The sequence below is a fragment of the Anabrus simplex genome, chromosome 14 (genome assembly GCF_040414725.1).
Source record: "Anabrus simplex isolate iqAnaSimp1 chromosome 14, ASM4041472v1, whole genome shotgun sequence".
NCBI lineage: Eukaryota > Metazoa > Arthropoda > Insecta > Orthoptera > Tettigoniidae > Anabrus > Anabrus simplex.
Window position 1 is genome coordinate 42629686 of NC_090278.1, and position 25584 is coordinate 42655269.

At 37.8% G+C, this 25584-nt stretch overlaps 1 protein-coding gene across 4 annotated transcripts in view; it reads right to left on the reverse strand.

Annotated features, from left to right (window-relative positions):
- The window catches only part of hyd (E3 ubiquitin-protein ligase hyd), a 544651-nt gene that overhangs the window by 250852 nt on the left and 268215 nt on the right, over positions 1-25584 (reverse strand). The gene's annotated exons all lie outside the window — the stretch shown is intronic.

Sequence of the window (25584 nt, forward strand, 5' to 3'; positions counted from 1 at the left end):
GAAGACTGAGCGTGTTGGCTATGTGATTCGAGTCACAGAGCTGTGAGCTTGAATTTGGGAGACTAGGTTCAAACATTGTCAGCAGACCTGAATAAAGTTTTCTGTGGTTTTCAATTTTCCCCACCAGGCAAATGCTGGTGGTGAACCATTAAGGCCACAGTCTCTTCCTTCCCACTCCTATACATAATTTCCAGAAGACTACGTATTAGTATTAAGAGTATTAGCCACTGTGGTTAAAAACCGTGAAAAAAAGAAATAAGTCTGCGAAGAGAATTCCATTTGCATGCTTTGTAGGCAACCTCTTTGTGATCTGATGAGCCATAAAGTTCGGATCGGAAAATGGTCTGTGCTTCTTTGGAATGCTCCAACCTAAGGTCTTTAATGATGTGTGAAATGGTTTGTGTTGAAATTTTTATTTCCCATGCCAAGATGTTAGACTTTCTTCACTGAATCACAGTCTTAACATAGAAGAGATCAAGCACTGAAGTTAGGTTCAGGCTCTATGTAGGCCTCAATTCACTTACCAACGATCTATATCTAACCAACTACAGTATCCAGCGTAATGTGTTTAGTATCAACTTCGGGGAAAAATCTTGAATGAAATAGATAATACCCCAGTTCACAGCATTCACAACATTTTGAATAAGTTTTCTTCTTCTTCTTTACGAATGTAGCCTGTTAACGACCACATATCAATTTCAATTCATACATCCTTGTTATTTCCTCCTCCATACTTCTCAGTATTCCTTCTTCATTGCACTTCTCTCCTCAGACCATTTTGGACCTGGTTTTCTTTTGATTCTTTATTGGAATCCTCCCATTCCTAAAACTCTCTTTTTCAAAATCTTTCTTGCTACAGTTTTCTCTTTTCTTATTTCTTTCTAAATCTTTCTTAACATCTTGTACCCCATGCGTCGTTGACTTCCCCCCCCCCCCCAAATATCTATTTTGTCAATCTTTTATCATCCATTCTATGGATACGTCCAAAAAAACAGCAATCTCCTTTTCCTTATTGTTTGTTTTATTTTTTTCTATTTTTTTTATTTTTTACAAGAATTTTGTTAAATATGTGGCAAATATTTCCTGAATTTCATATGCGATAACCTCAAAATTTTGTGCAGTGAAGACATGACTTCTAGGCTATAAAGAGCTAGCTCCTTCGACGCCACTCCCTCCACAGCCAGTTCTTACTAGGTGGGGGACGTGCCTCGATGCTGCAGCGTATTATTGCGTAAACTACTCCACTGTCAAAAACACTTAACGGCTTCAACAAAGATGATGCCTCTTCTATCAAGATTGCCCAGGAATTGTTTTCCAACAGTTTGTCAGATGGTTTGGCATATATTAAGTCGAACTTTGGAATTATATCGAGTGCAATTACTCGTTTAGAATCTGCTGACTTAGAAATTCATGCAAGTATTGACATTGTGAGAAGTGTTGAACTTTCAGTACAACAATCACATGGAATAGTTGGTGACAGTGTAAAACGGAAACTTCAAAATATGCTTAATCAAAATGATAATTTTCACTGTGTGTGCAAGATAAATGATGTTCTTAGAGGAGAAGGTACCAGTACACTTCAAGACGAGTGCATACTCAACAGCAGTGATTTAACATTATTTAAATATGCACCAATAACATCTTGTGATGTAGAAAGGAGCTTCTCCTCTTACAAGAATGTGTTAAGTGATAATCGGAGGTCTTTCGCGCCTGATGCTTTGAAGATGAATCTTGTCATACACTTCAAATCCACCCGCAGAGAAGAATGAAAAAGGTACGCGAGTTTGCATTATAGAATCTGACGTCCTACCATAATGTACTGAAAGACATCTATTTAATTCGTTTCTTGGTGCTCAGTTTAAACTTTAACGCATTTGGATAATGTTAAAGAAATCTAGGCCTAAACGTTCCAAAATATATATTTTTTAAATAGATTGATTTCTAGTTTTCTCGTATTTCAAACCACCAATGCTGGGTGCAAACATGGACTTTTACAATGTTGTGTGATCTGATAATCTTAGCGAACTTAGTTCACAAAAGTTTGATAAGTGAATCAAGGGTAATAGACTGTGAATAATTCCTGCACATGTATATTCAGAAAACTAATATTAAAGTAAGAATAAAGAGTTAACAAATATGTATCAGAGAAATTACCGTTCCGATTTATAATTTAATTTAAAATGCCCATATTTTGATTAATCATTTTCGGGTCATATTTTGTCATTTTTACATCATATTTAGTCACTTTTGAGGTCATATTTCCTATTTTTGAGGTCATATTTGCTTACTTATTTGGCCTATTTTTAGGTCTTAAACATCCGAGCCCTAATGATAAGTATAGAAATAAAAACAAATGTGAGAGCCATTAAAGCCAAATTACAAAAACTGTTAAAAATCCCATGGGTAGATCATATCATCAAAGAGGAGGTACTCAGTCATGCTGGGAAGTCACATGAGCCCAAACCCCAGCAACAAAAAAAGAGGCCTATTTTGGTGATATCTTCCAAAATTATAAATACAACCTTAAAAAAACATACCAAAGAAGGTAAAACAGAAAGGAAACTTGGACATGGATGAAGATTATCTTAAGCACAGAATGTTCTACAGTGGTTTGAGGTCCATGATACAGCACCACTGATAGGGGAAATGTAAGGTAGAAAGAAGTACTCCACGATGGTCGTCAAACGTCTGTAAGGAGAAGGCACAAGTAGAAGAGCCTGGAGATTTCCAACATCCACTGTGAGTTGGAGAATAATGTCTCCCCATTTCTGTTAATGTTTTCTTTCAGAGATGCCACCACCTATTAAACAACACCCTTCGTAAAATACAGAATGCGGTCCATTAACATAAATGAAATATGCTGAATCAAGGAACCACATTTCATTCTTGGAGCAAACTGTTTTACATTGTACAGAAGTAATAGTTTCACATATAACAAGTGAAGCATGCCCAATGCTTCTGAAAGGGAATAATTTTACCACATATGCATTCCTTCATACATCAATCACACTTTAAGTAACTTTAGTCATTAACTTGTTTATAAAAAAATAAACCACAGTACATGCAAATTCCATTTAAATTAGAGACCATGTTATGTCTGGATATAATTTATTCCTGATACTTATTATCAGCAAATATATATTTGAAAATAAGACCAAATTATGCATGTTAGAGGTGCTATAAAATGTCTTAAGCAAAAATCAAAATTTTCATAATGTGTCTGCTTTTCTTTTGACTTTGTGTGCTTCCTGCAAAACATGACAGACAGTAACAACAATCAAAGTGTGTGTTGAAAGCATCAGTTCCTGATAATAATAATAATAATAATAATAATAATAATAATAATAATAATAATAATAATAATAATAATAATATTCTACTGTACATCTGAGGAGTGGTTCGAGCTGCAGGTCGGTCCTAGTTTGTGAAGCACGGGCAACGGCTTGGTGACCCAGTAAGTGGTCCTGTGGGTTGGGATAGCAGTTGTGATGGAGTAGGAGTGGACATCTCTTGACATATTCTGAGCCATGGCCCTCCTAGTGGTCGGACGGTTAGGACTGTACAATCCACCTATTAGAGGAGAGATACCCACTGGGACTATATGTACGTAGGGTGGCATCCTGCTTCACAGAATTTACCAAGCTCACAATATTTTAAGCAAGCCTGTGGATCTACGGGAGTAACGGAGTCCCACCTCCATTTGACACTTGAGGGGCCGCTTGGAAACAACTTGCAAACAAAATGGAATTTGACAGAAAGCTATCAATATTACTGCACCTTATGAAAGAAAGTAGAACTGGCCGAAACAGCAAAGAGTATGCATCTAGATGTGCTGGGAGGTAATTATATTTGAGTAATTGTGGACAATGAAGAAGGGATAGGAGATAAAGTGTTCTGAACAGGTGTTAAAAAGGACAGTATCGTTAGGACTATTAATGAGGAATACTATTGCATGCAACATAGCTTTTGTTAGGCATGTAAATGAGCGATTGATGCAGATAGATTTAGCAGCTGAAGAAATTAGGACAAGAACTGTCTTAGACTATTCACTATGTGAGGATGCAGATGTTGGCAAGTTTTATAAAGCACTGAGTAATATCGTAGTGGCAGTCAACAGCAAGGATAGGACTGATCGACTATTTAAAAGCAAGAGTTGCAAATGCAGTAGTACTGAAAGATATGCAAAGGTGATTGGTAAATGTGGGGAAGATATGGAAGCTAATAGGAATGGGAAGCATTCAGTAGACTTCTGTGCTATAGATGGGCCAGCGTAAGGTTGCACATGACAGCTGCGCACAATGTTGGTCACACTGCAATGGCGCACGAAGCGATGTTGCCGCCACAACAGATGATTGCACGACACGCGAGTTTTTGAAAACATGGGAGAAATGCTTTAAATGTCATCGCGATGATACACAATGCAAATGAAATCGGCCGAAAGGACTTTCAACACACCGATTAATTTTAAAATAAAATATTTCAGCACACAAAATGATACGAGATATGCTATGAAGTTCTTATTATCGCGATTTTAGAAAATATGGAAGAAATTGGCCGACAAGAATAATACACACCGGTGCTAACACAAAAGGTTTCAAGTAAAATCTACACAATTTACGAAAATTTAGAAACCATTGTTTCATACCTGATTCACCCTCCAGATCACTGACATCACTACCGTCGCCTTCGCTGTCATTGTCGCCATCGTCTAGGCAGATCATCAACTACTGACAGCCACTGATCAGTAGCGGCGATTGGGGGGGGGCAGCTGCCGCCCACTTTTGGAGAACATTACATTTTTATTTGTATTTTAGTCCACCTCCGTAGCGTAACGGTTAGTGTTATTAGCTGCCGTCCTCGGGGGCCCGGGTTCGATTCCTGGTACTGCCAGAAAATAAAAAATGGCAGGAGGGCTGGTATGTGGTTGAAATGGTACATGCAGCTCACCTCCATGGGAGGTGTGCCTGAAAAGAGCTGCACGAACTCGGGATGAGGACATAGAGTTTACTTATTTGCAATTTTGCCCGCTGAAACTATGAATTATATGAATTGATTAGAAAAGCAATTTGTACAAGCCCTGTTGTCTTATCAGCTAATTCTTTCCTTTACTTCATCTAATTAAGAAAATTATTAGCAGAAATACGCACAAAATGTAGTTCGTCTCTGCTAATCAATTTATATAGCGACAAAGCAAAGCAGTGGAAACTTTGCACGTGCTGTGAGGAAGGGTAGCAGGGGTGTGTGTATGTGTGTTCATTAATTTATTGCCAAGATCATGGACACTGAGGTGCGATTCACCTGCTTGCCACGCGCATTCGTCAATCTGGCATTCTCTTCAGTGTCTGTTATAGTTTCTTAGTGTGTAGTCAAATACGAAATTATTTCAATTGTATAATCACGTTGTACTTCTATTTAATTGAAATAAATGCGTAATATTATTCTTTTGGTGAAAGTTTTATTGTGTATCACTGGATCAAAAAAATGAAAAAAACTATTATTACCGCACTTAAAATGGCAAACTCTCAACCTTTACCTCTGTCAAAATTCGCTTAGAGAGCATAAAAAAATTACCATTTTCTAGCTTGTTTCTTCAGTTTTGATGTATATAACTCGCATATGAACCGCCCCCCCGCACTTCTACAGCCGAAGATAGTAAAAGGGGGGCTTTTAGACCTACGGTACATATGAAAGTCCGTTTTAGTTACTTATATCACGTCATTCGTTACATCTCATTAATTCCTCTGGTGAGGCTGATGTCAGAAAGGGCATACGGCTGTAAAAACTCGCTACGAAGATTCATCTCACTTCATACTCGACCCCATAGAACAAAGGGATAAGGGTATCGTGTTATCATAAAATTAAATATTGATACAAAATAACTTAATGGCCAGTCATTTGTTTCTGTCAGTTCAACAGTAGGCCTACCACACAGTAAACCTGATCACTGCTTTCATCTGAATAATCGCCTTGCGCCGCCAACTTCCCTGCCCTGCTACTGGCGTGTCGGAATTTCAAATGACGTCATCTTCACTGCCATCTCGTCAATCGTGTCAGTCATTTTTCATTCTCTTTGAGCCATGCACTGCAATCGAGAGCATACAAGGTCCCGTCTTTCTGATCCTTATAAAAATCATTTCGTTCCCAATTATTGAGTCTAAACAGTGTGAATCTATTCCCAAATGGTTTCTGGACATGGTCTCTTATATTCCCAGTTGGTGTATATGTAGCAGAAGCTACTCTTTCTGAATAAAGCCGTCTGTAGAAGGTATGCCAAACCATCAGCTGATAACTACCATATGTTACGAGTTGTACTTCCGAGTGTAATACATAGTAACTGGAAACATTCTTTTGATAACTGCGGCTGTTGAAACACAGACCCTTACTTTTAAGCACATTTCATGCTTGTTCTCTACATTTATCACATCAGGTTTTTATAAACAGCTGTCCGTGAGATAAGACAGACCACACTGTTTAGGTAGGGTATATTATCGCCCTGATGGTGCTAAAAGTTCCTCGACGGAAAGAATAAAAATAAATAACAGGAAAATATACCGCATTTATGGATATCTACAGGTGTGGCGGTAATGCGTTTTATTATCATAATGTTTAATTTAGTCCGTTCGTTATTTCTTTTTTTAATTAACGCATACCCTAGTATGTGATATAGATGTTGATTCCCATAGGGAATAGGTGTGCTAGGTACCAACTGATGAGCCCAGCCTAGCACACGAGGGTGAAACGCTGGCAACCAGGAATGAGTTAGCTGGAAAATTTATAATGTCCAATAACGGACCATTTATATTGGTATTACCCTAGTATGTTTTGTTTGGCGTCTCCAAAAATCGTTTAAAGTACGTGGGGACAAAATTATTATTATTATTTGTTAGGTATGTTGGCAAGTAAAAAAATCGTTTTAATTGGATAGCTTTTATAACATTTTAAACTTGCTTCTCTGCAAATAAATACTCATATTGGTACGAGATATTAAACGATCACTTTGTTAACGATCTCGCCTGCTTTATAAATAGCAACAACCGCGAATATTTCTCAACTAAAGTAAACTTGTTTCCTAATACCGAGGTGGTACAACTCTCTTAAGACAAACCCCAGTGGAGGGGAGTTATATGTACCCCTTTTACCGCATATCAACCATCCTGCCATTCATAAATCTCTGGCAGTAGGGTACCGGGAATCAAAGTCCGACTTCCGAGAACAGAAACTAATTGTGCTAACCATTACGCTGGCGGACATTATTAACTAAAAAACACAGACATGTACCATGACTGATGCACGCTTGCAATGCGCGGGTCGGACATGAAGCTAGGCCTATTCACCTATTTCTGCGACGTCATCAGAGCTGCAGCAGACCTACGCTACTGAGGCAGACATTTCTTAACTACGAAACACAGATGTACCACATGGATTCAGCGCGTTTTCATTGCGTAGGTCGAACGGACGAAACTATTCACAAATTTGTGCAATGTGATGAGAGCTGCAATAAGACTTGTACCCACTTCGAAGTGGAATCATCGTTCTTCTCCGTCGAATTACGCTGGGGGGTCTTATATGCGAGATTTATATTTTCATTTTCTTCATCTCGAAATGGCAGGGGGGTCTAATACGCGAGGGGGTCTAATACACGAGTAAATATGGTAATTCACCACCCCCACCCCCGTCCGCTATATCCCAAAATCCGGGTACTCCTTGTTGTCTGTATATTTTTTGCTCCCGTACTTTTAATCCCCAATCGCCGCCACTGTCACTGATGACGCCATGTATTGCCATTGCCGAGTTAATGAATGTTGCGACATGGCTAACTTTCGTCCTCCACAAAGCGGCATCCATTTGAGCAATAATCTCCCGGAACAGTCCTTCCACTTCAATAATTGTGAAGGACTTGTTATTAATGCGTATGTAATGTTTTACTTCACCCCATACCATACCATACCAACCCAATGAGGTTGAAGTGACAGTGTTACGGCGGTAATCTAATAGCCTCGTGGCCTTGTTCCTTCGCTACCTCGTCGACTAATTTAGTCATACACATATGGGCTGGGACATTTTTTTACTTCAGCCGTTCCACTAACAGTTCTTTACGGGCGCTCGAAGTAGGGGTCTTATCCATTACTACAGAGTGGTAGGTGCATTGTCCATAACAATGACAGAAGGGACTGTAATAATCGTACACATGTTTTCGTATTGCATCACCCCGAAAAGAATTAATTCCTGTTACAGGAGATAGCTCAATTCGTTTCTTTCCTGGAGTGCTGTGAAACAAGTCCCTAATATCAACCCTGTTTCCACTACTGCTATGTTCCCCAGTCCCTTTTTCCTTCTTTTCTTGGAGCTGAACACCTGTCTGAATAACAGTACGTTTTGAAAGCCCTAATGTTTGACATATGCGTTCCACAACTTGATCTGCAGGAAGAGAGAGACTGCTATACAAGCATATGAATTTCCTCTCCTTCTGGAAAAATTCACGAGTTCTCGGCACTAAGTCAAATGCTGGACTATTAAGGGCCACTCTGTGGCGCAAAGGATTATCACTTCACTGTTCATGACTATGTTATAGTTTCCGTAACATCGCACCGCATTCGTTAAAATAAAAATTTCACAATTATCTCACAAAGAAGATGAAACTTTCATAAAAGTGTGAATCACACCTGACCATGTGCTAGCGGCGACAGACAAAACGGCAACACTTCAATACGGTAGTCAAGCTAGTTATAGATGGCACCACTATACTACCCATATTGCCAACCACAATCAACTGAAAATAGTTTGTATTTATTTTGTGGCTCGCTTAAACCTTATATATTTTTAAATGCTCATATTTGTGTAAGCAAATAAAATATTATAAGCACTATACGGAACTAAGTACGAATTAATATGAATAAAATGCGTAACTGTATCTGACATAAAAAGGACTAGGCTGGTGATTCTGATTGACGGGTGACTGTCTTAATTTCATTTCTGTAGTGGTACCAATATGAATTACAACTGTCAAGTGCAACCTTGTGCCGGCCCACCTATAGTATGCGATTAGTAGTTACGAATACATTCTTCAAGCATAAGGCTATTCACTGCTACACATGGAAGGGTAGGGACCCCAAATCCATAATGGACTGTATCATAACCGACTTAGAATTCAGGAAATCTGTTACGAATGTGCAGGTATTCTGGAGATTTGTTGACGATACCGACCGCTATCTCATCTGCAGCACACAGCAAGCAGGTTCAGAACATCAAACAAGAATGGATGGCATATATGCGTTACTGCAATAGACTACAAGGGAATGCCTACGAACAACTGAAAGCAAATAAGGAATTGTACGTAGATGATAGAAACAAGTGAAACAAATCATTGTTGAGTCCAAGAAGTAGCCCTGGAAGGATTTCAGTAATAACCTGGAAAGGCTTGGTCAAACAACAGGGAAATCTTCCTGAACAGTAATAATTTGAAAATGGGAAGGAAAAAAGAAATGAACAGTGTGTTGGGTAAATCAGGTGAAATAGTAGATCCCAGCGAATCGCCAGACAGTTGGAAAGAATATTTTAAAAATATTTGATATAAAAAATAAAATAAATAATTTGCTGACATCGCGAACAACCTACAGTGAAATTACACTTGAAGCGGAAATGATGGTAATTTATATCCATTATCATAAAGCAACAAGAACAGATTATAGTTCCGTTTTTATGAGTTTCGACTTGACAGTTTGCCGGAAGTCGGCCGGTGGTGCCGAATTGCTACGAATACAAACAGCTGATTTACGATACACAACACGAACAACATACATGATTCACATAAGATCAATAATACACAACACATTTAGGATAAGGCTACAAGATAAAAATATGTCAATGCTGGAACAGATAAAACGTGAGAAAATTAAATGAAATTTCTACACACCGTGTAGAAGATCTCTCGTTGCTCTTAGATTCAGTTTCCCGTAACGAAGGAAATAATTCTACAGAGCGAATATACCACTCATTTCTGAGTCAATATCGGCACTGACATCGTCTGGCGAGGTTTCACTCTCGCTTGACCCTCAAGAGATAATAAAGTCTTCAACATAATCGTCTGTGAGACTCTTTCTCTCCCATGCTTAAATCATCTCGGAAATTTGTGTCTCTCATAACGTTGCCCCAGTCCTCTGCACTTATACGGCCTACGGCTTCGAAAATAAGTCATTGAACTTCCGAAACTGTGAAGAGTCTGTTATTCCCAGCTACATAATCTTTCACTTGAGCCCAAATCAGTTCTATGGCGTTAAAATGGCCATGGTATAGTGGAAGGTGAACTACTTTATGCCCGTTCCTTCTGGCTATCCACCACATAAACTGGGCACTAGGGCTTGTTTTGTTTAAAGAGATGCACAAGATCCCCTTCCCCATGTCATCGCGAACCGAAATATTGTGCTCCTTCAACCACTTAATCAACTCATTCTTTCTAGCCACCACTGTTGGTGCTTTGTAAAAGAACGACTCCCTAACATTACAAACAATTTCCCGGACCTGATTCCTTAATGAGTACCACGTCCGAAGGGCTTTCTTCTCTAGGGAGCTTCATCCTTAGACGTAGGCGTCGACATGGCAGAATATCAAATTCACACACGGGCCTAAAATTAACCTACCATGTAACTACTGAACGAAATATTAATCTAAGCTACTATACAAGTATAAAATAGATCACCTGTTACACACTACTCACTACAATATAACGCGCTATACTATTAAAAATACTAAACAATACATTTATAAATGCTACACTACGAAATACAAACGAACAACAACCTAGCACATACACACACGAAGACCGCGAAAAGAACCGAGCACAATAAGAGACACACAGCTGATAGGACGTGGTTACAGTAAACAACAGATTGACAACACTGCTAACCGGAACTGGAGTCTAATGCACTCTATCGGAGCGATTGGCTGCCTATGATTGGCTGTTGATTAATTCACTTAGCCGCCGCTAAAAGGCAGCGATCAAACGTCAAGTCGAAACTCATAATAACTGAACTATAAATTAGACCTGAAATGGTTAAATATAGTGGAAAGGCAGGAATGAAATAGCTTCAGAGTAAGATTAGCATGGAACTGGTACCCACCAACTGGACAAAAGCAGTAATTCCAAATACAGTAGAACCTCAGTAATTCGAAATCGGTTAATTCAAAATCCCACCTAATTCAAAGAAGCTCTCATTCCCAGAAACATGAGATAAGGTTTTGCATGTTATTTGTTTAATTCATAATACGGATAATTCGCAATTCGAAGTACAATGTCGGCCCCATTAACGAAATTCAGACTTTTTAATTCGAAACTGCCTTTACTTTTTAAAACATTTTAAAACAATAGTATGTTACAGAGTAATTAAAATTCAAAATTTATCCGCGTCATGATAGAAAGCATCTTCCGGAATGTGCATGGGTAGCTTTTTGCACTTTCACACACTTCGGAGTGTCTACAGTGTGCTTCATAATTGCTAAGTTTGAGTGAAATCAGAATTCTTTTGTATTCAACGTTTTAAGGAACGCCATAATATCATGCAACAGGCAGTGTGCGATGTCGACAGTTGACGAAAAAGCGTGGCTAATATAATCAACTCGCAGGCACCGAATAATATTGTCATTGCCGATGAAACTGCACTGCTTTCTTTTAATGCTGCGCCCAAACGGTCGTATGGTTTTAAAGGAGAAAGTGCCAGCCGGAAAATCATACGAGGATGAGGGTCATTGTACTGTGTTGCAATGCACACGGAAGCGAGAGAATTCTTAAACCTTGTCATAAGAAAGTTCGATAAGCCACAATGTTTTTAAGAGCGTCGTGCACTTTCTGTGCAAGTATAAGGCATCTAAAATTGCAAACGACAGAGTAATCCAAAAAATAATGCATTTGCACAGGGGAACTAGCAAAATTTATCCTCATCCTTGAATTGTGTGATTTTTTTCCTTTCGTTGCATGAGGTTATGCTTGTCAGTGATTTATCAAAGTCTATTTGAACATTGTAAATGTACCTTGTTGGATACATTTCAGAAATAGTTTCTTCCATGGCATTTGAAAAGTGAATCTATGTGAACTGAATGCAGTAACAGGTCTTAGAATATTTTGTAAAGCGGCAAGGATTGGCACTTCTGAATTACGAATTGGTGGTTAATTCGAAATCATGTAAATAGTAGTCCGATTTTTGAGTCCAAACGACTTCGAATTAACGAGGTTTTACTATATGTATAAGCAGGGAAAGAGGAACGATTGCCGATCAATGATTGAAATTATGTTGGATGAAAACCCATGCGTTTCAGATTTTCAGTATTCACCAGGTAAATGGAACATGCTACAAAAGGAATAGACAGTTTTGTTATGTTTCCAGATGTAAAGAAGGTATATATAAGACAGCGTACCAAGGGAAAACTTGTTAACTGTGTTGAGGGATTATAGGAATAAGGGAAGATTATTAAAAGCAAACAAAGGCATTTATGTTGACAACTTGGCTGCAGTAGAATGATTTGGTCTATGTCGACAACTGTGTCTTAATGGTAGCATTTCAGAGACCAAAAAGATGACAGTCGGGAAGAAACCGAAGAGAATTGAATGTCAGGCTGGGAATACAAAACTGGAACAGGTGTATCACTTGAAGTGTTTAGGATGTGTATTGTCCCAAGATGGTAGTATTGCAAGTCAGACTGAAACAAAGTGCAGCAAAGCTAATGCAGTGAGTTTGCATTTGAGATCAACAGTATTCTGTAAGAAAGAAGTCAGCTCCCAGACTACATTATCTTTACACTGGTTGATTCATACCAACTTTGCAGTACTGAAGTGAAAATTGCGTGGACTCGGGATACCTTATTCGTAAGTTAGAAGTAACAGACAAGAAATTAGTGACAGTAGGTGGGAACAATAGGAGGATGGTACTCGGAATGAGGAGATAAAGGCTAGGTTACGAGTAAACACGATGGATGAAGCAACGCACACAAACATGCTTTGGTGGTAGTGACATGTGAGGAGGATAGGTTACCTAAGAGAATAATGGACTCTTGTCATATAGGCTAAGAGAAGTAGAGGAAGACCAGGGGCCTATTCCAGGAACGAACTTTGCAACTTTTCACTTTGCACTTTCAAGCCTGTTATGTTCCTCCATTGGTACAGAAATGCAAAGTGCAAAGAAATGAAGTGAAAAGTTTCCATAAATCTTGCAAAGAGACGATTCTTTTTTCATATGTTAATTAACAAGTATGCACACTAGTCTCTCGGCGTAAAATTTGATTTAGTGATATAAACACGTTACGACATGAGCTTTCGTTAGCATCAAGTGAGGACAGTGATGAAGAATCCAATAAGAGAACGTACAAAGACAGGATTAATTTTCATAACCTCACTTCGACGTAATTTCGTATTACCCCAACACAGACAGACTATATTCTTGAAATGATCGATCATTTATTGAAATATGCAACAAAAAGAAGTCAATTCCTTTCCGAAAAAAGAACAAATTCCTATATGCTTACATTGGTTAGTAAATAGTGCTGCACGGTGTAGCAGCAATGCATGGGACATCAAAATCAATTATAGATCTTGTCTGGGCCTGCAGTTTTCTTGTTCTTTGTTCTATTTATTGTCTTTTGGACTTCTTCTGCTGTAAATGGTATCCAGTCATTTGGGTTTGTTCTATTGCATTCTTCCATTCTGTGGTTAGGTAAATCTGTTTCTTCCTTTTTGTTCAAAATGCTGATGAAGTGGTCTTCCCAGACTGTCATACTTATGTACTGTATTGGTGAACCTTGTCGTGAGCTAAGTGCAATGTATGGATTCTTTTTTGCCTCTTCAGCCAGTTGATGAGCTTTTTCCTCACTGTATGCTTTTTTCACTTTTTGCAAAGTTCATTCCTGGAACATGCCCCACGACTATAATGGTTAGACTCTTTCTAAAACTTAAAAGATAAGAGATCTGGAACCAAACAAAGCCACGGAGCTAGTTACAAACAACAGAGGGTTGTAGAGGCATTTAGTAAATTCGCAGAGCCTTGCAGACTGAAAGCTGAAAGGCATGAGTCTACCATAAAGATGTATACGTATCTATATATATATAAAAAAGAGTTTTGTCTGTACATTGCTCAGAATTTAAGAAGAATGGTATTTCTGTACTGGACGTGTCCACAGTAACAAGGAAATGCAATTTTTATTATTGGAAGTGCACAAAAATGTGCACAGTACAAAAAAAGAAATAATTTAAATATTATTACTATTAATATTTTGTTTTGCGTGTTCACTTATGGTTTTTGTTCGCTTTGTACACAGTTCGATGTAACGATCACACGTTTTTTCACACAGTTGGCATATGCAAGTTTTCATGGGATTGTGGTACGCCTTGTTTTTGCAGAGGTGATGATGGAAACCTTGCACAGACAGTCTCGTTAGTACGTGTCTCATCTCAAAGTTTGCTGACGTCCAGGTCCTATCGATCATCACACCCGTGCTGTAGAATTCTGGCCAGATTTCTAGGCAGCGGTCCCTTAGACTTTGTAATTCTTGTTCTGCTGCTATGGTAGATGGGAGCACGAAGGTTGTTTTCAAATCCTCCAGCAGAAATGATTCTCTACTACCTAGTACATATGTTAGGCGGGATCTTGTTGATATGGATACACCCAAAGCTCCTTTCAGGAAGCATGCTTTAACTTTTTCCAAGGTAGTTAGGTTTTTCCTGGTGAGGTCAGGCCATATAATTTCAATGCCATATGTTAGGATGGGAATGATCTATGCCTGGAATAATTTCATTGCTGTTTCCATGCTAAGTGCTTGTATATGCTTGATATTATTTATTGCTAGGATAGCTTGTACAGCTCTTTCTGTTATATGTTTTGTAAAGCATTTACCGCTAGGTAGTAGCGTGACCCCTAAATATTTGAAATCGTTGACTATTTTGAGTTTGCTGTTGGAGATAGTACAGGGTGTTTACAAATGAATATCAGAGTTTTAACGCCTTATAATATTGAATACGTTAAACTTACAGTTATACATTATATGTCAAATGAAAGAGCAACTCAAACAGTTTTGTTTGTTGGCACCAGTGCGCATGTACGTGCAATGGTTTCGCCTCAATCCGCTAGACAGCGGTAGTAGTACGTCGTTATGCCAGTGAGGTGGCGCACCATCTTGATCGAAAATTAAGTTCTCTAGCTCATTTTCTTCCAACTGAGGGAAGAGCCATTGCTCTAGTGTATCGAGGTAAGAAGTACCAGTTACAGTACGTTCACCATAAAAGAAAGGCCCATAAACCTTTCGCCGGGATACGGCACAAAAAACATTCACTTTAGGGGAATCTCGTTGCATTTGTACCAACTCGTGAGGATTTTCTGAGCCCCAGTTGCGCACATTATGAGTGTTTACATGTCCACTAAGGTGAAAGACCGATTCATCACTGAAAACAACACGATTCATAAACTCATAATCATGTAACAACACGTCGTTTGCGAAGTTGGCACGTAATCTGTGGTCTGCCGGCTTTAGAGCCTGTAATAACTGTTAACGGTAAGGACGTAGCTGTAAGCGTTTTCTTACAACTTTCCAAACGGTTGACGCAGGAAGTTGTAATTCACGACTAGCCTTCCGGACTGATTTCTTTGGGCTACGAGTGAATGACTCTCTCACTCGCTCAACAGTCTCTTCACTTAATCTTGGTCGTCCCTTGCTCTTCCCTTTACAAAGGCAACCGGTGTCTTCAAACTTATGATACCATCTGCGAATGTTATCACTTGGAGGATCACAACCGAACTTAATGCGGAACGCACGTTGCACAGTAACTACAGATTCTGTCTTTGCAAACTGCAAAACACACAAAGCTTTCTGTTCACTAGTCGCCATCTTTGCTACTACCGCTGTCTAGCGGATTGCGGCGAAACCATTGCACGTACATGCGCACTGGTGCCAACAAACAAAACTGTTTGAGTTGCTCTTTCATTTGACATATAATGTATAACTAAGTTTAACGTATTCAATATTATAAGGCGTTAAAACTCCGATATTCATTTGTAAACACCCTGTAATTTCTGTTCCGTTTTTGTGTTGTTAATGTAGAAGTTGTTGATTTAGCACCATTTTACAATTGTATCTATGGCACTCTGTAGTTTGTGCAGATTTGTGGAACTAACTGCTATGTTTTCTGCATACGCAAAAATGTGAATGTCTTCTCTATCATGCGTTATCCTCAATATTTTCTCAGTTGCTAGGATGAATAGTAGTGGACTCATGGGGTCTCCCTGAAGCACACCATTTCTTTGCCTAATTGGATGTGAAATGGAAAGGCCGTCCAATACCCTTATTGTGTTGTATTGTAATATTTCTTTGATTACTCTTGTCCATACGTTTTCTCTTCCTAATAAATTTTCAAGTTTGGAAATGATTAATCCTCTGTCCAGTTGGTGAAGTCCATAAAGACAGAATAGAACTTTACTTTCTTTTCAAGTGCTTCTTTTATGTTTCCTAATAATAGTTCTACTGCCATTAGTGTCGATCTATTGTTTCTGAATCCGAACTGAGTTTCAGGGAGGATCTCATCAATGGGTTTCTTTACTCGTTCCGTTATTAATGTTGTGAGAATTTTGAAGGAAGTGTTTTCTAGCGCAATGCCTCTATAGTTGTTGGGATCTTCTGGGTCTCCTTTGCCTTTGAATATAACTTTAATTATGGAGTTCCGCCATTGTTCTAGTATTGTTCCGGTCTCTATGTATTTATTGAATAGCTTGGTCCATATAGGGAGCAATGATTCTATGGATGATTTTTTTTTTTCCTTTATCAATGCTTTGTATTGTTTTCTTTCAGTCGCATACATTTCTAGTAGGGCAGGGTCTTGGATGTTAAGCTTCGTTTGGTGTAACTTGTCTAGCACTTTCTTTTGATGAAACATTCTTTGTCAAACCACTTTTTACTCACTTTAGCATTCATGTTGTTTGGTTCTGTAGAGCTTAGTATCAGATCTTCTATCCGACTTGTGGCTTCCGACAGTTCTTCGTTCTCTATTAGTGTTTCTATGCTTTTTACTTTGCAAGGGCTTTCTTTCAGTATATCTATGTTTTAGTTTCCTAGATATCTTCTGTGTGTTATCTTGATTTTTGTCTCTTGGATGGGAAATGGTGAATTCTATTGGGAGGTGTTTCCGTATGGGAGTCAATGAGTTCGTCCAGATTGGTCTTATTTTCCCTCTTTTTTGGCCCTTTACAAATAATAGATCTATTGCGCTCTTGCTGTTGCTGGATATATATGTTGGAGTCTTGTAATTTGTAAGAAGAAAACTCTGTTCTCCGAGCTTTTCAATGATAAGTTTTGCTTTATGGTTATCAGTGTCTATTCTGCTATTCAAATCTCCTGCTAGTACGGTTGGCTTGTTTCCTTTGCTGGTTTGTATTAGATCACTAAGCTCATCTATTATGTCCAAGGCATTGTAATATGGTTGGAAGTAAGCAGCCATTATGGTGAGGTTCTTTGTTTCCACAAGTAATGCATTGAGTAGTGAAGGTGATCGGTGTCAAGGATGGTTTCACCAGAATGGATATTCCTCCTGAAAGTCTTCCCAGTTCCGCTTTTTTTGCCATGAGATGTGTACCATAGAAGTGTGGATGTTACCAGTTTTCCAAGAGGAAAGTTTCCATGAGTATTACTATGTCATACTTGCTTATGGTGTTATCTGGTGCTAAGGCCATTGCTCCTCTAATTTTGTGTCTGCCTGTCTGTATGTTCACGCATCACGAGAAAACGGCTGAAGAGAATTTAATAAAAATTGGTATGGTAAGTCAGCGAATGAACTCTACAATCTAGGCTATAAATCATTTTATTTACACTGATTTAAATGGTAGTTTATGGGAAGGCCTAAAATGTAATTCTGAAATATTTTTTATTAGTGGTCCTATCGATAAATACTACATAGCTGAAGTTCTATAGAATTAAATTTTCGATCATTTATGTCTTATATATTTTACCGTACCGGCTGTGATAACAGATATTGATGAATTTGTATTTTGTTTACTAAGTCCATATCAACGCCGAGCCTCGAGCAAATTGGTAAACAGAATTTTATGAAAATCGATATGTAGAGTAGGGGAGTAAAAAACTAGTCTAGGCTGTAAATAATTGTATTCATTCACCCTGGATGAAATGGTAGTTTAGGGCAAGGCGCTGAAAATTTATTTTTTAAATATGTATGTTTTTGGATCTACCGAAAAGTACTACATAATAAAAGTTATAGAGAATAGAATTTTCAATCATTTATGTTCTATTCAGTTTTAGCATACCAGCTGTGGTAAGAGTGGTACTTCAGAGTCTTCATCATCATCATCATTTCCCTTTATCCAGCTGTAGCCGGGTAGGGGCAAATATGGTTCCTCTCCACTTTCTACGGTAGCAGGTAGGGACCCTCTTCGGAGGCAGCCCTAACCAGGGAGTGGCGCCCCTGCCTATGTGAGTCCCAGAGCACACTGACCCGGTGTGTAACATCTGGTATGGGTCCCAGCTCAGGGTTACGAGTGAAGACCCCAACGGCATCTACGGCGGAGAAGGTGGACTTCGGTACGGCGGGGATGGCGGAAGGGGCATACCCGTAGCGTCTGTACTCCAGAGGAGCGACTACGAAAGGCGTCTGTCTCCATGTTAGGGGCGGCCTAATTTTGAACCTGGCAGTAGGTATAAAATGCCTTTGGGTGTGGCGAGCCCATCGTAACAATAGCCTATATGGACAAAGCAAATATGGTGCCTTCAGAGTCTTAAGAAAACTAAATTTGAAGGTCTACAATGTTGAAAGCTCAAAAAATTGATCAACAATGACATTACGATGACCATTGTTTGTTGTTATGTTCTCTGTCTCCTATGCTGCCAATCATCTCCGATAGATGGGATTACTGCTGCGTATAGAATATAACAGCCTGCCTGAACATTGGCAGGAAATAGCCAGGAAGTTAGATAACTTTCTTCTTTAGCATCCTTTTCCTCTGGTTCATAAATTTTCTGGTACTACTGGTAACACAATGGTTCACCATAGTATCGTATTCCAGCAATTCGATACCTACTCTGACGCGCTGATTTGAATGAGCAGTATGCAAACTTAACAGAGAACAACATAGGAATGTTCACAGCTGTCTGCAGCTTGGTCATTCCAGGTCTAGAACTTTGGACTGTTAGATCGGCAGCACAGTACTCTTCGTTAATGGTGAGGAAATGTGTCGTTTTTCATTTGATCGATTATTTCATATGATAGCATTGTTTCTAAGCGCAACATTCCTACTAACGTCATTGCAATGGCGTATGTTAATTTCAGTTGGTAAAACCAATAAGATAGTATTTTTGAGGATGTAAAGAGGCAGGTGGAGAGTCACTGTCTGCCATTATAATGAAATTTCCACAATTTGATGTAACTGATGGCAGGCAAGAGGGCCAGTCTTTACATGAGAGAGAGATGTTTTGAGACTTCCCCATTGCGTTTCTGGGGTAATGGTAAGAGCTATGCAATTTAATACACTCTTACCCACAGTGTGTACACTACCTAACCTAGAATTCTGTATACATGTAGAAGTCCGTAGCGAAGCATGGGTACATCAGCTAGTATGTATATATTTTAAAACGTACTAAAAGGTGCATTCAGCACGTCAGGAAATGAACGGACAGAAATCTCCCACTCGTCAAATGCCCTTAATGATCAGAGAACAAACCAACCTTTGGGAACAAATAACTAATTTAATAGTGTCTCAGTTATAGCAGGAAATCATTCCGTCTTAATTCTCACAAAACACAAGAAAGTTTCTTATTTTGTTCATATCTTCGTATTTTCTCAAATAACAAAGCCTGCTACAACTGACCATAGAAGCCAAAATAAGGGAAACGTGGATATTGGGTGGAGAAGACGATACAGCTACACCAACTCGGAAATAGAAAATAGCAAAAATTACTTTATGATGATTTCTGGGAGAAGATTATCAAAAGAAGGATTTTCAGCTAACAAAAAGATGAAATAAATTTAAAATAATTTAATTTTTAAGTACTGTAATATGTAGGAAGACAGAGTTCTTTTTGATCATTACTTTTACAAAAATGAAACTGGTGAATAATGAAGAAAACTATTTCCCAGGAAACAAAATACTGTAGAAAGAATTGTCAAATTGTCACATATTTGTATACAATATGCTGTGATAGTAGACATCTTTATAGCACCTCTAACAAGCAAATGCTGAAGAGTAACAAAAATATGCAAGATGAAGAGAACGGAAATACGATCAAGGCAGTTACAACAGAATTTTTCTCTTCCTCCACACAAAAATAATAAAACACATCCAGATAATCGAGCAGTTTTCATTTCAGTACATTTCTTTTGCCCATATTCCTGCCTGGTAAGAAATTCTCCGAATCCCCACCTGAAAAATTATAGCGTTCTATCTCCAAAAAAATAAAAATAATAAAACAACATAAGGCAGGTTTCATATCAGTTCAGTCCGAGATAGAACATACAATAAACAGAAGAAGAAAAAAACCATTGTCACTGGAGTGATATTAAATTACCTGACATTTCACATATAATACAGTGTGGTGCACAAAGTGATCCACCATATTTTTCTGATCATTTAACAACAATTTTAGAAATTAATGTTGCATAATTTCATTTCACAAAAAATTATGGGTATGTTCATCAAAGCGAACAAATTCTTCCTAGGTAACTTAGTTCATATTTACTACTCTTCGCAGAACAAATGATGCAGTCATATATGCATTCTGTTGAAAACACAATAGAATCTTGTCAGAGTTTGTGAGCTCTGAATGGTAGCATGTTTCAAAATGAACACTAAACTATCCCTGCATCAGAACAAATTTTTAAGTTTTAGGCCTACTTCATATTCAGCAACTGCCAAGTGATGAGATGGGAGTTCAATATCTTCAGAGAATTTTCTAACTCACTATGTTAAAAGTGGAAAGCAGGGTTAACAGATATGATTTTGGTGGGGTTCTCCCGATTTTCCTGTTGAAAACCCACTTGCAATTCAAGCTACCTGGTATTGGTAAAAGTCTTGATTACCTCAAAGTAAGAAGTTATTATACTAATAAAACCACCTTTCCAATACACAATAGTCCTTTGTATTTAGGATAAAACAATTTAATTGTAAGTAGGACATGTTTCGCTCAATCTTAGCGAGCATCATCAGCTATAGATAACATAATCCATGGTGGTCAGGGCCCTGATCCTGGTACATATAACGAAAAAACGTCTAATATACATTGATAAAATACGATTTTAACAATTTAAAAATAATCAGTAAGATTATATTATGTCTATTAATAGAAATATTGATCATTAAAATTGCTTAAAATGTAATTGGAATGAACGACATGAAATGTTACTATACTATGTAGTGATTTAATGTTCGTATATATCAATGACCATAATAATCTTCACTCAATTGCATTAGACTGTTTATGATTAAAAACAGTTATTCACATAAGGGTGAGCTCTTGTAATGAACTATGATGATGTTTTTTAAATAAACATGATGAGGAATGCTAAAATTACATATATTGGTTGAAAAACAAACTGCGCTGATGATAAAACGTCGTCTGGATCGGCAACCTTATGGGACTTGCTCGCGTTGTGTTTCAAACATTATTATATTTTGTGTAGTAGTGTGTTAATATTGGGCTTCAAATGGAGAACTACTGATCTCATAGGTGAAATAATATAAATCGGGTGTAGCCCGTGTGTTAATTGAGGGGAGATTAGTCCCTTGGTTGTTTACTGAGGTTTGATGGTCACTGACTGTAGTCAGACTAATCTCCCCTCAATTAACACACGGGCTACACCCGATTTATATTATTTCACCTACGAGATCAGTAGTTCTCCATGTGAAGCCCAATATTAACACACTACTACACAAAATATAATAATGTTTGAAACACAACGCGAGCAAGTCCCACAAGGTTATTTACGCCGATCCAGACGTTTTATCATCAGTGCAGTTCGTTTTTCAACCAATATATGTGATTTTAGCATTCCTCATCATGTTTATTTAAAAAACATCATCATGGTTCATTACAAGAGCTCACCCTTATGTGAATAACTGTTTTTAATCATAAACAGTCTAATGCAATTGAGTGAAGATTATTATGGTCATTGATATATACGAACATTAAATCACTACATACTATAGTAACATTTCATGTCGTTCATTCCAATTACATTTTAAGCAATTTTAATGATCAATATGTTTTAATAGACATAATATAATCTTAGTGATTATTTTTAAATTGTTAAAATCGTATTTTATCAATGTATATTAGACGTTTATTCGTTATATGTACCAGGATCAGGGCCCTGACCACCATGGATTATGTTATCTATAGCTGATGATGCTCACTAAGATTGAGTGAAACATGTCCTACTTGTAATTAAATGGTTTTATCCTAAATATAAAGGACTATAGTGTATTGGAAAGGTGGTTTAATTAATATAATAACTTTTTATTCTGAAATCCAATACGGTTTTATAATGAGATTTATAACTTGTAATGTTACCTCAAAGTAGACAAAATTTCACATAAAATCAATCTCTACTTTTAATTATTCATTGGAAGAATGAGAGCTATTAAATTAGAAGGCGGTACTGTAAAGGCAATATAAGCCACAAAAAATGCAATCCAGTACTTCCTCAAGTTCTGTGGTAGTGTTTATTCCAATTCACTCACTAGGTCAGGGGGTAGTCAATAATCGTAGAAACATTGCCTTGTGACACTTCACTATTGACAGTAATTTTACAGTTTCGTAATAAATCATTACAAACGGTTTCGTAGTTACACAGTGAAACAAGTGAAGTGTTGGTGCTATTGAATAGGTGGTTTCAATAAATCAATTGTTTAACATTTAATAATTGAATTTCAATATGGTCAATATGGAAATAATCACTTGTAATGCTGAATAAGAAGTTGAAACACGAGCACTGCAACATATAAAGCCTCTACTCAGACTTTAAGAACTTAGAAGATAATATAGGTTTTATATTCCACAATCTAAATTTTTATGGTTTTCAGAGATGCCACGGTGCCAGAATTTTGTTCCGCAGGAGTTATTTTACATGCCAGTAAATATACCAATACAAGGGTGATATATCTGAGCGCCTTGAAATACCAGGAATGAACCTGCGAAGATGGACTCAGAAGGCCAGTGCTGTACTGTCTGAGCTAATCAGCCTGGCAAACATAGAAAGAAGTAAAGTTCTTATTTTACCTTCTCATGGAAGTATAGCATAGGTAGTAGAAATTTCTGCTGAAATCACAGCACATAAACTAGACATGTAATTTCACGTTTAGAAACACTAGCAGTGTCTCAAACACTGATACTAGTGCCAGGAGTGTTTATCCGACAGTCACCTGTCTGCAGTCAGTACATATGAGCTGACAAACACTTGCCACGTGTGCGCCATAAATTAGACCTGAAAACACTTTTGTCCTTCTGGACAACAACAGGATGTTGGCAGCTGTACCATATTTTAGCATATACACTTCCTTTACACCCCTCCTATTTTTGGCATAACTTTCTATTTACACACTGTAGAAATTGATGTCCTCAACAAAAGCAACAAATAGCAGTTCACTTGGTGCACCATCCTACAAATTGCATTCAAAATTCACTCACTCATGGACTGAAACATTAACATACAGAATACAAGGAAGATCAGATTAATGGAGAGAGTTGTTAAAGCTTGTCAAGAAGTCACCAAAACCAAAATGTTAATGGACACTATTGTTTTTGATCAACATCCCATGTTGTCAACCATTTGTATTATCAATAAACTAAGTCTAACAAGGGCTTGTTAAGAAAAATGCACCTGTAACTTTGACAACTACTCAAAATATATAACACACAACCGTAGGATAAATCTAATAATAGTTGCAATGCTCTTACAAGGAAGGTGAACTACAGGGGTGGGAATTTTTTTTATCCTGTTGGTATCATCCAGAATTTGATCACATCCTCTTAATGAAAATGAAGTTAACACCAGAAAATTTTCTGTCAGATATTATTTGGAGGGTGTAGTGTGTCTACAGCAAGAAAAGCCATAACTTACAAAAAATTTGAATGAAATTGGAAAGTGTTGTAGTAACAGAGAAAGAATGACCCTTAAAACATTCTTGCACAGTTATATGTTTTTATGGAAAACAAAACCACACTAGTTAAACTGACATCTGAGAAATATTTGCCTAAAATATTCGAGGAAAGAGAAACAAGTTGTATCTCAGTAATGTTCTGGTCTCCTTCCAGACTGGGCTTACTGTGGTATATTTTTTTTGAAGAATCCAAGAAATTAAGGATGATATATTAATTTGTCCTTATTATTTAAGGCTGGGGCAGACACCCCCAGTAAGAATCTTCACTGTACTCTTCATTAATCATACAAAGAATGATGAACAGAACAACAGATGTATATTTAAAAGGGGGTATGTTACATATGGGAGTTGTTTTATAAGGTATGACAACTGTGTTATATCTTCCGATAAAGCTGCAACAATGGAAATCCACCAGATGTGTTTGAAGGCAACTGGAATATGCTTCTCAATGCTAGGACTAAACTGCATCCAGGTTCAGAAGCTAATGCTCGAAAGATACAAAAATAGACATTACTGTTTCATTATTCAAGCAGATTATGTCAACTGCTCTAAATCAGTTAGTTATGTTATTACCTTCACAATGAAATTGTTCCAGATGGAGACAACATGTTTCATTTTGAGTCCACCTCTGTTCAATCAATCAATCAATCAATCAATCAATCAATCAATCAATCAATCAATCAATCAATCAATCAATCAATCAAAATCACCATTGATCTGCATTTAGGGCTGTCGCCCAAGGTGGCAGATTCCTTAACAGTTCTTAAACGATTTCAAAAATGCCCATATAAGCACGTGAAGAGATCAGTAACTCCTATTTACAATCCTGTTTATGTGATCACCCCTATGAACATCTTTCCTTATAAGAACACCGAGAAACTTCCAGTGATCCCCATGAGTTATTGTCATCCCATCAACACAGTAATTAAAACCCACGAGGACTTCTCTTCGTGAAACTTACAACCTGACTTTTCATCCCATTAAACCATCCTACCACCGCCTGCTGTTCATCTCACAACTTCGTTGAGATCATTTTGCAGCCACTCACAAACCACTAAATTATTGATTACTCCATACAATGAAACATCTGCAAAGAGCCTTATCCGAGATTTCCAGTTTCTTAGTATTATCACTTATATATAAGGAAACACAAACGTCCAATAACACTGTCTTGCAGGACCCACTCCTCTTAATCACTACAGGATCAGATAACACTGCCCCTCCTCCAATTCCCCGAGTTCCCTTTTCGAGAAATTTAGCCGTGCATTGTCACTTTTTTGTCAATTTCAATAGCTGTCATTTTTGTCAATCTTCCGTCTCCGTCCCAAAATACAAAAAGGAAGACCGCCCGGTAAATACAACGGCTTCAGGGAAAATAATGGGACTATTTTCCAGTTCTTATCCCTCCAACGGAAAGGAAAAACCATCCTTCCAGGCCCTGCAAAGCGTGTAA